At 39.7% G+C, this 20,746-nt stretch overlaps 1 long non-coding RNA gene across 1 annotated transcript; it reads left to right on the top strand.

Annotated features, from left to right (window-relative positions):
• The first annotated feature begins 2,264 nt into the window (after nucleotides 1-2,264).
• On the top strand, nucleotides 2,265-16,038 carry LOC134296344 (uncharacterized). Its single transcript, XR_010003057.1, has 3 exons — nucleotides 2,265-7,694; nucleotides 8,054-8,111; nucleotides 12,741-16,038. It is a non-coding gene; the product is annotated as an uncharacterized LOC134296344 (long non-coding RNA).
• Nucleotides 16,039-20,746: the final 4,708 nt, after the last annotated feature.

Genomic DNA, 20,746 nt, shown 5'->3' with positions numbered 1-20,746 from the left:
AAAATCTGAGTTAGGACACAGTATTCACATTGTCCCATGGATAAGTTGACCCAGGTATTTGGGGTTGTGTTTTATTTTTTTTAACTTATGTGCAAATATATAGGGTAAGAATCTCTATATCGGGGCTAGCTGAGATTTCCTGAAGGATGTGCTAGTGTCCAGAGATTAATCTTTCAGTACAACATGTTCAAGATCATAGATAGTGAGGCCAGTGCTCCTTTATTTTCATAGTTGTGCAAAAGATTGGGTTCAACAGGTTGGCTTCCTTTACATTTAGTTGCTGTCCTGACAGGTAAGTCTGTTAGACCTTGAAAATAATTACTTTTTGTTTTTGTTTTTTAATATGTTTTTATTGTAAATACCAGTGGAATAATAACAAAATCCATCTCCATTTCAATATACACATCCAATTATATATTCTCAGTAACATTACACTTGCTAATTCCACCTTTATCTCCCACTTATATCTACTGGTTTTTCACTCCTCCCCCCTCCCCCCCACCCTCTGGGAACAGTACTTTCTTTCATTCCGATATTATTTTAATGGATCAATCGTAAATAGAGAATGATTCAATTCTTTATATTTTCTTTGTCCTTTGAATTTATCTACCAATCTATTACTTTTTGTTTCTATAGCTTTCTGCAAATCAGGTACCATGATCATACTTGCCTTTACTTTATTGCATTGGATTCTAATACAAGGTCCATGGGTCCACACCAACTATGTTTAGATAGTAGTTATGTTGTAGATTGTCTCTGATATTTTTGGGAGAGAAGCAGTCAAACAACTGTTGGAATATTTAGATTTTCTAAGTACACTGTTATGAAGAGCAAGATCTTTTTGAAATCACAGTATCTAAGAAGCTATCTTTGGTGTCTTACTGAATTTGATATTTCTTGTATATGTACAAATGTCCCATACTGAATTTGATGGATATTTCTGGGTGCCCTATACTGAATTTGATTGATTTTTCTTGTTTCGGTAAAATTCAAAATTCATTTAATTTTCAGAAACTGCCAATGTAGCAGTATTTAATATGTGTACATGGAAGTTGTATGCAACATCCTGCCAACTTGGCAGGACACTGTTACTACACATCTGCAGTCTGTCAAGGAATTAAAGGTAAAGGTTTCCCCTGATGTTAAGTCCAGTCGTGTGTCATTGCTTGGCAAGATATTATAAATAGCCAGCTTGCAAACAGGATGGACCCAAGTTATTTTTTTTACAAGGAACATAGCAGTAAATAGTGTACCCCAATCCACAACTCAAGATGGATTTTATCAAAGGCTGGGCAAGTTTATTTTGGTATTTTGGTATCTGAAGCTGAGAAATAAAATAAAATCCCACAAGTGCCTCCCCCCTACCCACCTCCAGCAGTCAAAATACAACAATTCATAGCAAATAATTTCCTCACACGGTCAACCAGTTACTTCTGGAAATCAGCTCAATCTGTCTGACAGAAGAGCCAGCTCCACAAGTGGTTATTTGCACAGTTGACAGGCGTTCATTATACATGAATGTTTGGTCTATAATGTGACTGTTTCAGTTAGAAAAAATATATGGAGTAACTATTTCATCTTGAAGTGTCAGGCTTAATCAGAAGTTCAGGAATGATATTGACAAGTGGGAATGTGTGCAGATGAGGGCAACCAAAATGATCAAAGGTTTGGAAGCCAAGCCCTATGAGGAAAGACTGAGGGAGCTGGGTATAGTTAGCTTGGTGGAGAGAATGTTGAGAGGGGACGTGATAACCATGTTTAATATCTGAAAGGATATCATACTGAGGATGGAGAGAAGAGGCTTGTTTTCTGCAGCTCAAGACTAAGGGTGCATCTATACTGCAGACTTCATGCAGTTTGATGTCACTTTAATTGCACTGGCTGAAGGTTGTATATCTTGGGAATTGTAGTTTGAAGAGGCACCAGCACTACTTGGCAGATAAGGTTATAGCATTTGTAAAATTACAACCCACACTATTCCAAAACATTGAACCATGGCAGTTAAAATGGTGTCAAACTGCATTAATTATACCGTAAAAATGTACCCTAGAAAATGGAGCAACAGATTCAAATGGCAGAAAAAGACATTCGACCCAAACAATTGGAAAAACTTATTGATAGCAAGAGCTGTTCAACTGTGGAATAAACTTCCTTGGTTGTGGCGGAGTCTTCTTCTTGCAGGCATCCTTTGTCAGGAGTACTTTAATTGGGTCTCTTCCAACTCTACGATTCAAATTCTCTGACTCTGCTGTGGTACATTCTGTGCACCTGGATTTATGAAGGATAAATAAAAGTTAGAGTCGGTTCAGAGAAGGACAAAAAAGAAATGGAGCATTGGAAAGGTTGAGAGAGCTGGGTGTAATCAGTCTGGTGAAGAGAAGTCTGAGCCTGGGTCTACACTGGCCTATATCCCAGGATCTGATCCCAGATTATCTGCTTATCCCAAATTAACTGGCAGTGTAGACTCATATAATCCATTCAAAGCAGATAATCTGGGATCAGATACTGAGATATAGGCCAGTGTAGATCCAACCTGAGAGGTGAAATTATTTTCCTCTAGTTTTCTAAAAAGCTATCACAGAGAGGAGGGCACAGGTGTGTTATTTGCTGACCCAGAGGATGGAGCTGGATCTAATGGTTTCAAGGTCTCCATTGAACATTAGAAGGAATGTCTTGATGATAATAGCAGTTTGGCAAAGGAAGCAATTACCTAGATAGATCGTTGGGTTTCTTTCTGTAGACACTTTCCAAAAGAGGCTAGACAGCTATCTGCTGAAAATGTGCCAACTGGAAATCCTGCATTGAGAAGGAGGATGGACCCAATGGGTACATCTAAACTATAGAATGAATATAGTTCGACATCACTTCAACTGCCATGGTTATAATTTTACAAAGCATGTAGCCTTCTCTGTCTAAGTGTGCTGGTCCAAGCCATGGCAGTTAGTGATGTCCAGCTGCATTAATTCAACAATGTAAATGCAGCAAATGACCTGTTTTTCCAACTTGTTCATTCTTTGATTGTATATTCCAAAATTTGTTTAACTGAAGCAATTATCTATCTTCCAAATGTTCTTTAAATAACAATGCAAGTGCTGAAAGAATAACAAAATCATGTTGTAATTTCTGGAGTTCTAAACATGAATGCTATGCTAAACCAAGTGGGTAGTAACAGCACCAACCACAATTAGATTCCGAGAAATACTGCAAGATTTGCTGTCGAAAGTCTGTCTGAGGAGCTATTCACATTAGCTCACTCTTTTTTCTTTTAATTGAGGAAGAATTTATAGAACTGCAATATTACAGATATCTTTTTATAGTTCCGTGCCTTCATTTGGTTGGAGGTCTTTCATTTATTCTGAAGCACCGTGGACTTTCAGAACCGCTCCACTACACAGTAAGAGAAGCTGCAGCTTTAAGATAGCTCTAATTTTTGTATCTGATAACCCTAGGCCTGGGTTTTTATTAAGTTTCTCCCTCCTTTGTTCCTTTATACTTTGTTAGAAAACTGAGCCTAGCTCATTTAACTGAGGTGGAAATTTTTGTAGATAAAATTATAGCTTGCATCTCCAGTTATGGGCAGAGTAGATCGTCTGCTTGAGAAAATGCAAACGATAGTCAGATGAAATGCAAATTGTTAAGGATAGAAAAGAAGAGCATAAATAGTTTAAATGTGATGCAATAGTGGAACATTCATCAACTATAAAGCTCATTTTCAGTTCCTTTGGAAATTTAATATGGGTCATGACAGTTAACATTTCTTAAATGTATTGTTTTCAGTATTTCTTAATTCCTCCCTTCACATCTATGTGAACTAAATGCCATAAAACAATTTAGAGGAATCGCTGGGGATTTAAGGCCAATTCTATTCAAACAGACAATTGGCAGAAAGAGAACATATCCCACTCTCATAGTCAAGGGTGCCTAATTCACAGTCATTGCTTTCTCTTGATGAAAGTACGCATATACAGACAAACATACCGGTTTAAGGGTCTGCCTACACTGTAGAATTAATGCAGTTTGACACCACTTTGACTGACACGACTCAATGCTATGGAATCAAGGGAACTGTATTTTGCTGAAGCCCCAACACTCTTTGGCAAACTATCTACACAAATCAGCTTCTAGACTAGAGATTAAAATATCATCCACACACACCCATAATTTCACTGATGAAAATGGGGGCATGTGTGGCCAAGTAACATCTAAGTGTGGCCAAGATTGATAAAGTTATTAATGAGGAAGAACACATAAGTTAGGAGAGGCAGAAGCAGGTTCCCTTTGCCAAAGCCCCTTGGGAAGGAAAAGGAAGCTGGAGGAAGCATCTTAATCATTTTCTCCTCTTTCGATTCTACTTCCAAATGCTCTTCCAGTTGCTTTTAGTTATGTGAGCCTAGTAGATCACATAGGTAATACGACTCCAACACCGAATAAGCCCAGGTGATGTATAAAGAAAGATATAGGCAAACACTTCACTCCTGTTGTAGATCTTCCTCTATGAATCTAAAGTAGGTTGTCGAAGGCTTTTATGGCCGGAATCACTGGGTTGTTGTGAGTTTTCTGGGCTGTATGGCCATGTTCTAGAAGTATTCTCTCCTGACGTTTCACTCACATCTATGGCAGGCATCCTCAGAGGTTGTGAGGTATATTGGAAACCAAGCAAAGGAGATTTATATATCTGTGGAAGGTCCAGGGTGGGAGAAAGAACTCTTGTCTGTTGGAGGCCAGTGTGAATGTTGTTATTAAGCACTTTGGTTAGCATTAATGGCCTTGCCAGCTTCAAGGCCTGGCTTCTTCCTTCCTTTGTTCGCAAGTGTTAGCTGGCCCTGATTGAATCATGCCTGGAATTCCTCTGTTTTCAGAGTGTTGTTATTTATTTACCATTCTGATTCTAGAGGTTTTTTTAATACTGGTAGACAGATTTTGTTCATTTTCATGGTTTCCTCCTTTCTGTTGAAATTGTCCACATGCTTGTGGATTTCAATGGCTTCTTTGTGTAGTCTGACATGATAGTTGTTAGAGTGGTCCAGCATTTCAGTCTAAAGTGGATTTACACATGGCAAAATAATGAGAAAGAAAAAGTTGATGCTCCTGTCCACATGATCTGTACTTGATTAACCTAATGAATAGTCTGAACAATAAAGTTAACTATGTTGTTAACCATCAAACTGGAATAATAGGCAAGTTACATAAGCTTCATGTACAGGATGTCATTTTGTTGTTTTTAAATCTTGATGAGGAAGATGCATAGAAATGGAATTATATAACCCCTTCCTTTCTTTTTATCCATGGTTTAGGAAGGATAGTAAAGTTAGTAATTTCAGGGTGGACTATAGTTACCTTTATTTGAGGTGTCACAAAAAGTATGCAAATGGATAATTATTCACTGCATTTGAAGAAGCATTTGTGGTTTTTTCTCACTTACATGCCAAAATAATTTGATCTATCATGGGAAACAAAACATATTGACTTGGAGTCCTCGTGGACAACAAGTTAAACATGAGCCAGCAATGTGATGCGTCAGCTAAAAAGGCCAATGGGATTTTGGTCTGCATAAATAGGAGTATAGTGTCTAGATCCTGGGAAGTCATGCTTCCCCTCTGTTCTGCCTTGGTCAGACCACACCTGGGATACTGTGTCCAATTCTGGGCACTGCAAATGAGGGGAGATGTTGACAAGCTGGAAAGCGTCCAGAGGAGGACGACTAAAATGATCAAGGGTCTGGAGAACAAGCCCTATGAGGAGCAGCTTAAAGAGCTGGGCATGTTTAGCCTGCAGAAGAGAAGGCTGAGAGGAGACATGATAGCCATGTATAAATATGTGAGGGGAAGTCATAGGGAGGAGGGAGAAAGCTTGTTTTCTGTTGCCCTGCAGACTAGGACGAACAATGGCTTCAAACTACAGGAAAGGAGATTCCACCTGAACATCAGGAAGAACTTCCTCACTGTGAGAGCTGTTCGGCAGTGGAATTCTCTGCCCTGGACTGTGGTGGAGGCTCCTTCTTTGGAGGCTTTTAAGCAGAGGCTGGATGGCCATCTTTCGGGGGTGCTTTGAATGCGATTTCCTGCTTCTTGGCAGGGGGTTGGACTGGATGGCCCGTGAGGTTTCTTCCAACTCTATTATTCTATTCTATGATTCTATGTGATGTGTGAGCTATTTCTTTCCTTCCTTAGACAGCAAGGTGTCTTGGGACAGCTCTAAGTAAGGTTTAGGTTACAGACTTGACACTAAACTGCAGTCACTTGTTGCATTGGAGACAGAAGAGTCTGAGAGCAACAGACTCCATTTAATTGCTTAAGTGTAGTTTCTCATTGCATCCAACCAGCTCATTGACTCTTCTTAAATATATGTTTTAATGTATGAAAGCATTCTGCTTCCTTCATAATAACAGCTTCCTCTGGAATGGGTAGAATAATCCCTTTTGAACAAACAACTAGAGTAAAGTTTCATTACACAGTCAATAGCATCCTGGGTGCTTGGTAAAGCTTTAATTTCAGCATCCTTTAAGCCTTTGCTGACAGTCTTGTGCTAGATTTTAAATCACACTGACGACCTCTGAGCCAGGAGGTCACAGCTGTTAATGTCAAATGCAAGGTGAATAAATGATGGATGAGCATGTATTCAGATACATTTCTGCCACAGTGTACTTCTTATACATCAAATAAAAGTGGTGATTCTCTACTGCATGACAATACTTTAATTGTTGTGACATATCCATTTGTGAAAGCCCAGCGGTTTCAGAAAATAAAACTGACGTTCTTGAACATCTCTCTGCAACATTTCTACAGTCTCCTCTCAATATCCAGATAAATGCAGATAAGTTAATATCGTTCTTTGGTAGATCATGATTTGGTTCAACTGCAGGCATGTGGCAATTTAAAATATCATTTACAGCACTATCTGGGAAAAGCTTTTCTAGTGTTTTCACTTTAGCCCAACACTTTAATCTAGGATGCATCTAAACTGAATAATTAATGCAGTTTGACACCACTTTAACTGTCATGGCTCAATGCTATGGAATCCCGAGAGTTGTCTAAAGACCACCACCCTGGCAAAGAAGACTAACAACTATCTTGTAAAGCTACACCTTCCATGATTCCATAGCATTGAGCCACAGCAGTTAAAATGGTGTCAAGCTGCATTAATTCTACAGTGGAAATGCACCCTTAATTTTTCCCTAAGCTCAAAAATAACCATCTATCATGTGGCTGGGACTACTTCAGTTACATTAAGATCTGCATTTGGAGATCATTATTAGTACATTGGCTATTGTTTAAGTTATCCTTAATCACTCATGTGGAGCTGATCAGTTGCAGCATGAAAAATAGCAATTAGCATTTTAAATCCCCCTTCAAATGTATGCCTAACATCCATGTTGATTATGAGCTGTTTCTGACCACAAACTTTTGTTCTTTTCCCCCACCCCAACTGTGAAATCTCAAAATATTTTCCCTCTTATTGGAACAGTTTCCATCTGGACTATTCAACTGTGAACTCCAGAAGTAAAATATTTCATTGAAAGGGAATAAAACAACTCCCAATTTTCTGTACAGTTTCTTAAAAAAATGACATCAATTAATTTAATCTTTTGTTGTTGTATTCTTCTGTATTAAATAGGAACCCATGTGTATACACGCTGAGCCAAAAGAGCTTGTGGTTGACAACAATGTTTGGCATAAGTTTAGAAGGAATGTCAGGTGAGGAGTTTATTTCCTTCTGCCACTCACATCTATACTGTAGACTTAACACAGTTTGACACCACTTTAACTGCCATGGCTCAGTGCTATGGAATCGCAGGAGTTTGTTGAGGCATCAGCATTTTTTGGCAGACTACATTCTTTGGCAGACTAATGTAAGACTACATTACAACTCCCATGATTCCATAGCATTAAGCCATGGTAGTTAAAGTGGTGTCAAACTGCATTAATTCTACAGTGTAGATGCACCCAGGGTCACCCAAAGTAGACTTATTCCTGTTGTACGTCTAGAGACAAGCTAACACTTGTTACAGAAACCATTATATGGACTTTGATTTTTGCATTTTTTTCCAATATAGGAAAGACAACTGGGTTGCAAGATCTGAAGATTGGACAAAGGATTTTAGTGCAGAAAAGGTGAAAAATAAAATGAATTGCTAGCAGCATTCTGTGGACTAAGCTATATAGTAAAAACCAATCTCAAATGATGTTTTTGCAAAGATAGAAAAGATCACCATCCAGATACAAGTGTTTATAAGACCTCAGAAAAGTTACTTCTTGGACTACAGTTCTCAGGATTGACCAACCAACATGACCACTGGTAATGTTGGAGAATTCTGGTAGCTATAGTCCAATAACATAATTTTTTTCAAGCTCAATATTTAATAGTATCTGAATACTGTACTCAAAAAGCTGTTAAACCTCACTGATTCTTACCAGTCAATTCCACACCTCAGAATAGTAGGCAAAAGCAAAGATATGTGCAATTGAATTGTTGCACTTGACACACATGTCATTTCACTTCTAAGCCCAAGAATCAGAACTTGTGTTGATAAACAGAGCTTGTGGATAAAACATCCAATCCAATTTCCTCATCTTCCGGCAGACTTCTCTGTCCCCTCAGATGTACAGATAATCCCATCTCTTGCCAAAGGAAAGGCAGGAGGGTATTTGGAGGTCTCACACGCCAGATCAGATTATGTACAGTTTCAGGGACAGAAAAAATCATGTTTAAATCCCCAGATTTAGCCTCATCCTAGCAGATGTGACATTTGGTTGTAGAATTCACATAAAACAAGATCTACAAGGTGGGCATTTTATATTGTCGCCTCCAGAATTTTAAACAATAAACAGCTAGGACAAAAATTGACCTGCATTTGAATTCTGCCACTGGGGTGCTTTCTTGTTCCCATACAGTGGTTTTTTTGAGGATAAGATTGCAATACCACTGGAATGGCCAGATTTTTTTTCTAGGACTTCATTCCATGGTTTTTAGGCTGTTTACATGCCATTTGGAAATGGAACCCCATGGGAGAACTATGGAGGCCATCACATGATGTAAGGGCAATTCCGATGGGACTCCGTTTCCACAGCACATGGAAACGGAACTTAGAAGCCAACTCCAAATGGTAAAAAGTGGGGGAAAGATGAGCATTGATGTGGTAAGGACATGGGATGGCTGACCATCCCAGAAGAGAGGGATGAGAGGGATGAGGTCCTTGATCTTCAGTTCGAGTTGGAGCCAAAATATTGGGCAAAATGAAGAAACATTTTTGTGTAAGAAACAAGTCCACTCCTGCCATGCAACTGCAAGGAAAGGGAGAGGAGCAGTGCAGACAAAAGAGAGTACATTGAAACAAGCAGAGCTGGCCTCAGGAGGAGTAGGAAGGAAGGGAAATGTGAGTGGCAATGTGTAAGAAGCAATAGAGAGAGCCATTATGAAGATACAAAGTAAAGCAAGGGAGGGAATATGGAGGGAGAGTGAAAGGTGTGAGTAGCATTGTGTAAGAAGTAAGAGAGAGACTCATTGTGAAGGTACAAAGTAAAACAAGGGAAGGAGTAGAAAGGAAGGGAGAGTAAAAGGTGTAAGTAGCAGTGTGTAAGAAGAAGGGGGGGGGGCGGAGGTGTGCCTACACTGTAGAATTAATGTAGCCTGACACCACATTAACTGCCATGGCTCAATCTATGAAATCATGGGCGTCATGGTTTGGTGAGACACAAGCACTTCTTGGCAGAGAAGGCTCAAGACCTTGTAAAACTACAACTTCCATGATTCTCTAGTGGGCCTGCTAAGCCTGTGGTCTCCTAGGTGTTTTGGACTTCAGCTCCCAGAATTCCTCACCATTGGAACAGGTGGCTATGGCTTCTGGGAGTTGGAGCCCCAAACACCTGGAAGGCCGCAGGTTGTACAGGCCTTTTCTGTAGCATTGAGCCAGGGCAGTTAAAGTGGTATCAAACTGCATTAATTCTACAGTATAAATACACTCATCATGAGGGTGCAAAATGAAGCAATGGAGGGAGTAGGAAGAAAGAGTAAAAGATGAGAGTAGCAAGGTTTAAAAATACAAGGGAGACCTCACCTGCAATACTGTGTTCAATTCTGAGCACCACAATTCGAACATGTCTAGAGGAAGTCACCTACAATGATCAAAGGTCTGGAGACCATACCTTATGAGGGTATGTTTAACCTGCAGAAGAGAAGGTTGAGAGGAGCCATGATTGACATATTTAAGTATTTGAAAGGATAAGGTAGAAGGAGCTGGCTTGTTTTCTGCTGGAAACTAGGACTTGGAGCAATGGGTTCAAATTACAGGCAAGGAGATTTGACCTGAATATTAGAAAGAACTGTAAGAGCTGTTCAGCAGTGGAATTCACTGCCTCGACGTGTGGTGGAGGCTCCTTTAGAGGCTTTTAAAGAGAGGCTGGATGGCCATCTGTCGGAGGTTCTGTGCTTTTCCTGCACTGCAGGGGTTTACACTAGATGGCCCATGTTGTCTCTTCCAGTTCTATGATTCTATGAGAGAGAAATGTTGTGAGGGTGCAAAATGAGGCAATGGAGGGAGTAGGAAGGAAGAGTGAAAGTTTAGTAGCAGTATATCAGAAGCAAGAGAGACAAAGACACTGTAAGGTTGCAAAATGAAGCGGAGGCAGGGAGGGAGGAAGGTGAAAGTGGGAACAGCAGAATACAAGAAGCAAGGGGCTGTAGGACAGGTTTCCTGAGAAGCTTTGGTGGCCCAAAGACACATGGTCAATCCCATGACCAAGCAGAGATTTGAACTTGGGTTTCCCTGTTCCAACGCCAGCATTTTAAACCTTGTACTGCATAATTAAAACAATTTGCACAATATGCAAATTGGGTGTCTGTATCTGTGGAAATGGCATATGGCAGGCCATGGGAGGATGAAGCATAATGCTGAGAAGCTGGTGTGCATGCAGAGATCAGAAACACCATCACCCCTTGCTCAAAAGTATGATGGCAGCAAATCCTAGAGTTGGAAGAGATTCAAGTGTTGTCCAGTGCAACCCCATTCTCTCATGCAGGAGCACACAATCAAAGCACTCCCAACAGATGGCCATCCAGCTTTTAAAACCTCCAGAGAGTTGACTCCAGCATACTCCGAGACAGCATATTCCAGTGCCGAATTGCTCTTACCATCTGGAAGCCTTTCCTAATGCTTAGGTAGAATTTCTTTTCCTGAAGTTTGAATTCATAAACAGAACAAAAGAATAAACAAAACATTACATCATTGAGATAAATACAACATAGAGTATAAAATTGGTCACTGGAAGTATTTTCATTTTAATAAGATTGCAGATAAGCAGTAAATCATGATGATACTTTCTTTTAGGAAGAGAAATTGTTGGTAATTACAAATTCTTCCAATACTTCATAAAGCAGAGCATGTAGCCTCAAAATCATATCTGCTCCTCTCTCCATTGGGTATCCTTAATGGATGAGTCAATTTCTCTAGAACAACCTCTGACCAGAGCCTATTTAACCAAGACCTGAGATAAATCCTTTTCACAGCCATCCAGTTTTTAGCAATTTAAATTTGTGCCACCTCAAGAAGCAATGAAATTAAATCTTAGTCCAAAAGAGAATTATTATAACTTTTAAATAGTAGCAGAAGTGAAAGCCTCTATGATAATATAGATGGTGGTTGGACAAGTGCATACTTACTTGATCCTGTCCAGGAAGGACATGTCCTGTTGTCATGAGAGGCAGGGATGAAAAGACCTGGTAATTACATCCATAGACAGGTCACCATACAGCAGTCAAAGACATATTTAGGGGTGCATCTACATTATAGAATTAATGCAGTTTGATGTTACTTTAACTACTATGGTTCTGTGCTATGGAATCCTGGGGTGTGTAGTCTGGTGAGGTGCCAGCACTCTGGCAGAGAAGGTTAAAGTCATTGCAAAACTACAACTTTCTGAGAGCTGTTCAGCAGTGGAACTCTCTGCCCTGGAGTGTGGTGGAGGCTCTTCCTTTGGAGGCTTTTAAACAGAGGCTGGGCAGCCATCTGTTGGGGTGCTGGATACAATTTTCCTGCTTCTTTGAAGGGGGTTGGACTGGATGGCCCACGAAGTCTCTTCCAACTTTATGATATAAGATTCTATACTGTGATTCTAACTTCCATGATTCTGTGGCAATTAAAGTACAGTAGAGTCTCACTTATCCAGCATAAACGGGCCGTCAGAACGTTGGATAAGTGAATATGTTGGATAATAAGGAGCGATTAAGGAAAAGCCTATTAAACATCAAATTAGGTTATGATTTTACAAATTAAGCACCAAAACATCATGTTATACAACAAATTTGACACAAAAAGTAGTTCAATATGCAGTAATGCTATGTAGTAATTACTATATTTACGAATTTAGCACCAAAATATCACAATGTGTTGAAAACATTGACTACAAATACGCATTGGATAATCCAGAACGTTTGATAAGTGAGTGTTGGATAAGTGAGACTCTACTGTAGTTTAAACTGCATGAATTTTACAGTGTAAATGCATCCAGGAAATGCTGAGAACCAAAGGATCCAAATAGAGGACCAGTGCAAACAATTTTGAACTGCCCCCCAAGAATGCTTTTTCAAACAATGTGATACCTGAAATAATAAGAGTGGGAATCCTACTAAGTGCCACTTACCTGAAAGCATGTACTGATTTATTACACCTTGTTATCCCACTTTTCAGCTGCTTTTAAAATGTTCTATTTATCTCTCCTTCTCTTGCCTTCCCCCTTTATTTTCAGCTTACTTCAACTACTGCAAACAAATTCAAAGAGCAAAAGTAATTTGCTTCCAATTAACAGATGGGAGAGATGAGAAGAGCACAACATTTTGCCTTTCCCAGTAGGCTCAGGCAAAGAACACAGCTGCATTCTGTCCTAGTTTGGGTGTTTTCCCTCATTAATAACTTTTGCTACCTTGACAACCTGATGTTGCTCAGTCATGTATTGCAATTTTCATCTATGAAGTTTTGGAGAATAGGAAATATCAACTGTCCTTCCTCAGTTGTTGTGTGCCTTAAAGTCATTTCCATACCCTAAGGTGAGCCTAAGAATATTGGTTTAGAAGACGATTGCTTCGTCTTGGACAGAGAGAGTGTGACCTGTGCAAGGTCACCCAGTAGGTTTCATAGTGAGTAGGGATCTGAAGCCTTGTGAGATACATTTCTGAGTGGATATATAACCTGGAAGTCAGTACCGGGTTGGGCGGGGGGAGGGAAGCTGAAATATTTCCCTAGTATCATTATAGATACATAGAAACTATACACTGAGAAAGAATTCTTCATTTAAAGTAGTATGCATGAATGGCTGCTTAATATTTTATTAACAGTTCACAGCGTGTGCAAATGAACTTCCTACTAGAAGGAGTTATTATCCATGCATATAAACTGGGAATCCAAAGCCTCCAATTTTCTTTCTCCCCAGCTTTCTTACCAAACAGATAAAAATAACAGGAATGCTCTGGAATGACAAGAATACTCTTATTAACTACCCATGATTAGGTTCACCAGATGTCACACATTTTCCCACCATGACAATCCATTGTATAGTCCACTTTTAAAGATCTTGCACCATCTTGGAATGTTACCAAAATTGCCATATCTTGAAAGTGCAAAAAGGAGTTTGCTCTAAACTCAACAGAAGGACAATCTTGTCTTTCCCGGCAGGCTTAGGCAAAAACAAACAGCTGCACCCTCTCCTAGCTTCTGGTTCTTATTAATACCATTTTGGATCACACTGATGTTCCTTGGCCACGTATGTCCTGATTCTCATCTTTGAAATGTTGGAGGGTATGATACTGTTGTTTCTCACAGTATTGTTTATTATATTATTAGCACTTTGACAGTTATCTATTTGGAGCCCCCCCTCCCTAACTTTGGGTCACAGTTGATGTTTTGCTTAATTAGAGACACTTCCATATTTCCTGTTGTTTGGACACAAGGGGTTTTCCAGTGGGGACCCTTTCACACTCCATTACAATGCTATGATCTTTGATAAAAGTATTGTGAATATTTGTGCAGGCTTAAGTGCAAGGCCCTATGGTGTTTACAACGCCACCAAAATGTTTAGAAAATATTTTTTATGAATGGCATTGCTTCCCATTAAAACAAAAACAAAAACGGAGCCTGCTCACTGGCCAAGAATTGTGGTCTATCTGTTGAAGGTGAAGAATTGAAAATCAAGGAAGTTGGGGAGTTGGACTTCAGTGGGAAGAATCTTAAATAGCACCTATTTACCAATATCCTATAGTACCAAGCATAACATAACAATTCTGCAGACACTACACTATAGACCTTTTCTCACTGTCCTTAGGACTCACTGCTATACTCTGGTTTCTCTTCAAATCATATAAATCTTTCGCCTTTTAAGGACTCACTGCTTCATTGCATTAGTCACTCTCCATCCTAAGAGATCTATGTAGGATGGTAGATGATAGGGTGACTTGGAGGTCTTCCTTTCCTATGGTTGTCATCCAGTGAGCAGCTGATCAGAGAAATATTTGGCTATGTCCCTGTAACCAGGCACAGAAAGAGGAAATTGTCCACTGAAATCCACTAGGGTTCTGAGAAGGTTTCAAGGTATAAGGGCATTGTTTTTGTATGGAAGGCTGAAATACCCTAAAGTCACTATGCTCTGTCTGATCTTGGGAGATACGCAGGGTCAGTCCTGATTAGTACTTGGGTGGGAGACCAATGAATACCAAATTTCAGAGAAAGGAACTGGCAAAACGACCTCTGATTATTCCTTTCCTAAGAAAACCCTATGAACTCCATGAAGTCACCTGGTGATGTGAAGGCACACACATACAGATACGAATGTCAAATGCTTCTTTGATCTACTCCCTACTCTCCACTAGTCACTGACAGGTTATGCAGAAAAGACCATCACAACAATATTGTGATTCCTGGGTGAGCTTTGTTAGTTGCAAAGTGAAACGCATAGACAGGCAAGCCCTAAGCTGGATGGTTGATGGCAAGGTGACTTCTGACTTATGGCAAGGCAACCCTATGAATGAGAGATATCCAAGTTGAATTCAACTTGATGACAGGTAACAAAGAATTGGATCCTGGTGATGGTTTTTCCTCAATGTAGAAAGGTGCTCAAATGTCTTTTGGACTGAAACTTGAATATCCTTTCTTTATTACCCCCCAGGCCTTAGAGGCTGAATTGCTAATGCTAAAACCCCATTCACAGCCAGATGTCATTGTGCGTTGGCTCATTTGACATCTCTTACATGCATCTCAGTCCCACATTTTCCCTTGCTTGCATCTTTCAGCAAAATTTAGGCCAAGTTCTCTTTCTCTGCCATCGGCAATATTCCCCTTTTAGCTGCAAGGCTCTTGTCCAATTAATTACAGAGTTCTTGTCAGCATCATGAGCCTGTGCCTTTGGTCCTGTACAAATAGCTTTAGTGGTCATATTTCTCCCTCATCTGATCTGTACAGAATCAAGATGGCAATGTTTTTTTTAATGGTGTCAGATTTGAAGTCTTTCAAAGGGAGAAAGCCTACAGGGCCACTGGGATTTCATTTGGATAGGAAGCAACAAATTTAGATTCTTCTCCAATAGAAATCATGCATTTTCAAATAGATTTGCAGACTGTCAAATGCCTTCCCCTCCTTTTGAGATTTGTTTTCAATACAGTTACAAACAAGATAGATTCTGTAGGTTTATTCTTAAATTGAATTTGTATATAAGTAAGCAATTTGTATGTATGAATGTGTATGTAAGTAAAGGCCAGGCTGTGGCGCAGGCTGGAAAGCAAGCCAGCTGCAACAAATCACTCTGACCAAGAGGTCATGAGTTCGAGGCCAGCCGTGCCTGCATCTTGTCTCTGTCTCTGTTCTATGTTATGGCATTGAATGTTTGCCTTTATGTGTGCAATGTGATCCGCCCTGAGTCCCCTTCGGGGTGAGAAGGGCAGAATATAAATGCTGCAAATAAATAAATAAATAAATAAATAAATAAGCACATGTACATTTTTAAGTATAACTCCAGTCAAATACACACACACACACACACACATGCTTTGGGTAGCATAGTAAACACTCCTGTGGTGTTTGTTTTGCTGCCTGTGCCTGTGTTCAGAAGATGTCACCCCACTTTTCCTGTGATAACTGGGTTTTGAAAAAATTGGCTTGTTGTAGAAACAAGGATTTGTAATAAAACTTCAGTGGAGACATCTTTTTTCCCATAATAACTCTTTCAGGAGTGAATTTCCCTTCCTAAGGGTAGATTCTCGTACTCTCACCCCTGCTCTTAACTATGAGTCATTTGTAAGTCAGATGTTTGTAGCTTTATGTATGTCCAGATTGGCTTACAACAGGTTTAGGGGAACTTGTGGCACAAAGGTTGAATATAGTTAGTGTCGTTGTTGTGACTGGCCCAAGATCACCCAGTATGTTTCCATGGTTGAATAGGGAATCAAATCCTGGACTCCAGTATTGTACTCCAACATCAGCCAGCTTATGCACAAGTTCTACTGCATTTTAGGAAATTTTATAATTTTCACATTGTTACTGGGATTTTATGTGTTGTTGTTTTTATACTTATATCATATATTTAAACGGTGTACTTGTCTACTGTGGCTTATATGTGGCACTATAATGCTCTGTGAGCCACCCTGAGTCGCTCCCCCCCCCCCCCCGGGAGATGGTGGCAAGGTACAAATAAAGATGATGATGATGATGATTATCATTCAAACTACCACACCACATTTTCCATGTGATTTCAGCTGTTCTCTTTCTAATTTAATGGATTCTGAAGGAAGGAAAGATAAGTGGTAGAGGAGAGACAGGGGACAGCCAAATGGATGGGGCAGTGGAAAGATCCATGGCTATCACACACACTTCTTTCTAGCAGCTAACCACAAAAAGAACTGAGAAATAAAAGCTTTACTTTCCCTTGGAAAATGGACTTTTTGAAACTACCATCACACTTGATTGAAGAATTCTGGGAGCTGCAATCCCCAGAAAGTAACTTTTCCGAGCTCTGAAGAAATGTTCCCCAACTATACCCTTGACCAGTGGTTCTCAGCTTGTGGGTCCCCAAGTGTTTTGGCCTTCAACTCCCAGAAATCCCAGCCAGTTTACCAGCTGTTAGGATTTATGGGAGTTGAAGGCCAAAACATCTGGGGACCCACAGGTTGAGAACCACTGCCCTAGACAATGTTAGTTGTCAATAGCATATAAAACTGTACATTCCAAACTAAAAAGCATATAAAATTGTGGTTCCAAACTAACTGGTTTGGGGGGAAGGAGCAGACAGACCAAGAGCTTTTGAGTATAAAGATCAAAAGCCCATCTGAATCAATGAAATGGTATTTTGCCAGCTTCTGGAAAGTTGCTAATGAACTGGCCTGTCAGATCTTCCCTTGCAGATAATTCCAAGGAGGGCTAGTTTAGGCTGTAATGGAAATACATTTTCTCATAACAGACAAGGATAAATCATATGATCACTTGCCCAGACAGATGTCTATGCAGTGACCATGATTTCAAGCTAAATGCCATGGAGTTGAAATGGGCTTAGCTGGGCACAAAATGCAGCCGTTACCTTGCTGGTGGTTGCCTTCTTATGCAATCAAGTAAACACCAACATTGTCAGTTTGTGTCCTGGTTGTTTTTCAGCCTAATTCCAACAATCATCCTCAAGTAATCAGTTCATACCTCTGTTCTCTCCACTCCATGCATTGCCTCAAGCCACCTTGGTGGCATGGAAGTAGGAGGGAAGAAGAGAAGTGGGTGGCAGGAAGAGGGGAGGATTTGGCAGAGAAAAAATGGGAAAAATAAAGTGCCTGAGATAAAGAATGAGTGGCAGAGGCAGAGAAAGAGCAAAGGGGGAAAATTGGGTGGGGAATAGAAAGAGGGAGAAAAGGGAAAGGGTGAAGGCAAAGAGGAGAAAGAGGGAGAAGCATAAGGGACCTGATATTATTATATTACTAAATATATATAAGAGATATTAACATATGTTATTAGATCATTAGGCATGACAACATAAACCTCAATCACAGTTGCACAGAGAGTGCCATTCAAATAAAAAACACCAATAATAATAATAATAATAATAATAATAATAATAATAATAATAATTTCATTCTTGTATTCCACCCTATCTCCTCGAGGGGGCTCAGGGCAGCTTACATGGGGACCAAGCCCAGCAATATACAATAAAAGACAACAACATAAAATACATTTCGATTACGACAAATTAATACACCAGATCTATAAAATCACAACATCACACAATAAAAGCCTAGCCAGTAGCCAAGAGCAACACAATGGCGATTCAATCTTGGAGCAGAGGAATAAAATTACAGTATAGTTGTGCAATATATTAGGAGTACCAAGACTAGCAAATGAAGAAATAGATATTTATACACTTTTCTCACAATTTTGCTGTGAGATTTCTCTCCTTTGCATTGAGGACTGGAGGGAAAAGTCCAAGCTGAGATATGGCAACCCTATGGTGTATTCTGAGCAAAGTGAGGGAAAAAGACTTTCATAGCACTCTAGGAATTTTAGTCCAAAAAAGAAACTTCTGTTAATTTTAGGACTGGTTCAATCCTTGCTTCTTCTGACCTATGTATATATGGCATGAACAAAGAGCCTGGCATGCAAAGGGCAGTGCTTGGGATCTCAAAGCCTATATAGTCAGACCCCAGATTCCATTTGAGAGGTTTTGCAGATTGCATTTTTCTTGTCTGAATGTAGTACTTTATCTTTGCTGAAATTAATTTTGTTATTTTTGACCTACTTTTCTGATAAATTGCAATCTATCGTTTCCATTCTAGAGCCTTGCTTTTAAAGTCCCTACTGCATTTCAGCATCTAAGGATAGGACATGGTGTGGTAATGGGCTTTTAACACTTCCCCAAACAACCTAGGAATACATACTGTGAATGACAAAGATTGCCTATTTTACTTCTGGTTGCTAGGACCAGCAGCGTTGCTAGGCAGTTAAAAGATTCAGGTCCCAGATTTATGGGACACAAATCTGCATAAAATTTACATATGCTAATTTATAAGTGTGTGCTCAAATTTAAAAATAATTACTAGGCTGTGTTTAAATTTCACAGGGGGCAAAGCCAGCCAATTAATTTCATTTCCAAATCATCCCATTTAAAATAAAAAACTTCAATTAATTTCCATCCTGCCCTAGATCATTCTAAACCACCAGTTCTTTTCAATTGCAATTAATTTGCAATGCCTTTCTGGCCCTTCCCCCACCTAACCTTCTCTTTCTCTCTAGAAAACCATCTCACACCTGAGGGATCCCCATATGAAGAGCGTAGATATCATGCTTGGAAGATATTTACAGACACTTATTTCCTTCCATCTAGAAGGATCTTACGAGATTTGCTGGAACTAATTAGAAAAAGTGTAAGACCAAACTCAACCCATAATCGGAACTGCTTGATTTCCCTGCTTCCAGTCCAGCATCTTTTTCTAGAGCAGAGTATATATGCACTTGTGTACTTAAACTAGAGAGAAAGTAAAACAGGGAATGCCAGAGTGTCCCGTAACAAAGTGGTAGCAAGTATATCTTTCTTCAGTAAGATTTGCAGCCTTACAACTAAGGAGTTGGGTCCTAGAAATAATATCATACGAAAGCTGAGTGGCACAACCTGGGGATCACAACCAGATACAATGAAGACATCTGCCTTTGCGCTTCACTACTCTGCTGCTGAATATGCGTTACCACATTTAAAAAGTGGATATGGCTCTTAATGAGACATGCCACATTATCACAGGACTACTACGCCCTAAACTACTGGAGAAATTATACTGTTTAGCCGGTATTGCATCACCTGACATCCGTCGAGAAGTAGCAGCCTGTAATGAAAGGACCAAGGCATTGACATCTCCAACCCATCTTCTGTTCGGATATCAGCCAGCAAGCCTTAAATCAAAAAATAGCTTCCTAAGATCTTGGACAAGCGAGGTTAAAGCTTGGAACCTCAATCAGTGGCTGATACCGGATGCGAGACTCCCTCCTGGGCACACAGAAGACTTGGAAGGCGCTGAACAGACTGCGTTCTGGCACTACGAGATGCAGAGCTAACCTTAAGAAATGAGACTCCATAGTGGAGTCCATGACATGCAGGTGTGGAGAAGAGAAAACTGCAGACCACTTACTACAATGCAGTCTGAGCCTTACTACATGCACAGCGGAGGACCAGAGGCATTCAAAGCAACCAGCTTCTGTTCACAGGAAATTTAGTATAATGCCAAGTTTTAAACTTTGTTTGTGGTTTTCTATACATTATAACTGTATCCTCAATTCGTTTCTGACACGATAAATAAAAAACTAAGGACTTTATTGCAAAGAGCTATTATTCCACAGCAATTGTGTGAGCACCGATAGTGGCTAGCTACATTACCATTTTGAGTCTCTTAAGTGAGGAAAGTGGGTTATCAATATATATATATATATAAAAGTCAAAGTATGTACAGGCAGTCCCCAAGTTATAAACAAGATAGGCTCTGTAGGTTTGTTCTTAAGTTAAATTTGGAAGACAGAGCATGTACAGTAGAGTCTCACTTATCCAACACTCGCTTATCCAATGTTCTGGATTATTTTGTAGTCAATGTTTTCAATACATCGTGATATTTTGGTGCTAAATTCCTAAATACAGTAATTACTACATAGCATTACTGCATATTGAACTACTTTTTCTGTCAAATGTGTTGTTAAACATGATGTTTTGGTGCTTAATTTGTAAAATCATAACCTAATTTAATGTGTAATAGG

This window comes from Anolis carolinensis, chromosome 1 (genome assembly GCF_035594765.1).
Source record: "Anolis carolinensis isolate JA03-04 chromosome 1, rAnoCar3.1.pri, whole genome shotgun sequence".
Lineage (NCBI taxonomy): Eukaryota > Metazoa > Chordata > Lepidosauria > Squamata > Dactyloidae > Anolis > Anolis carolinensis.
The sequence above is the reverse complement of the archived record's forward strand: the minus strand, read 5'-3'. Positions and strand labels throughout refer to the sequence as shown.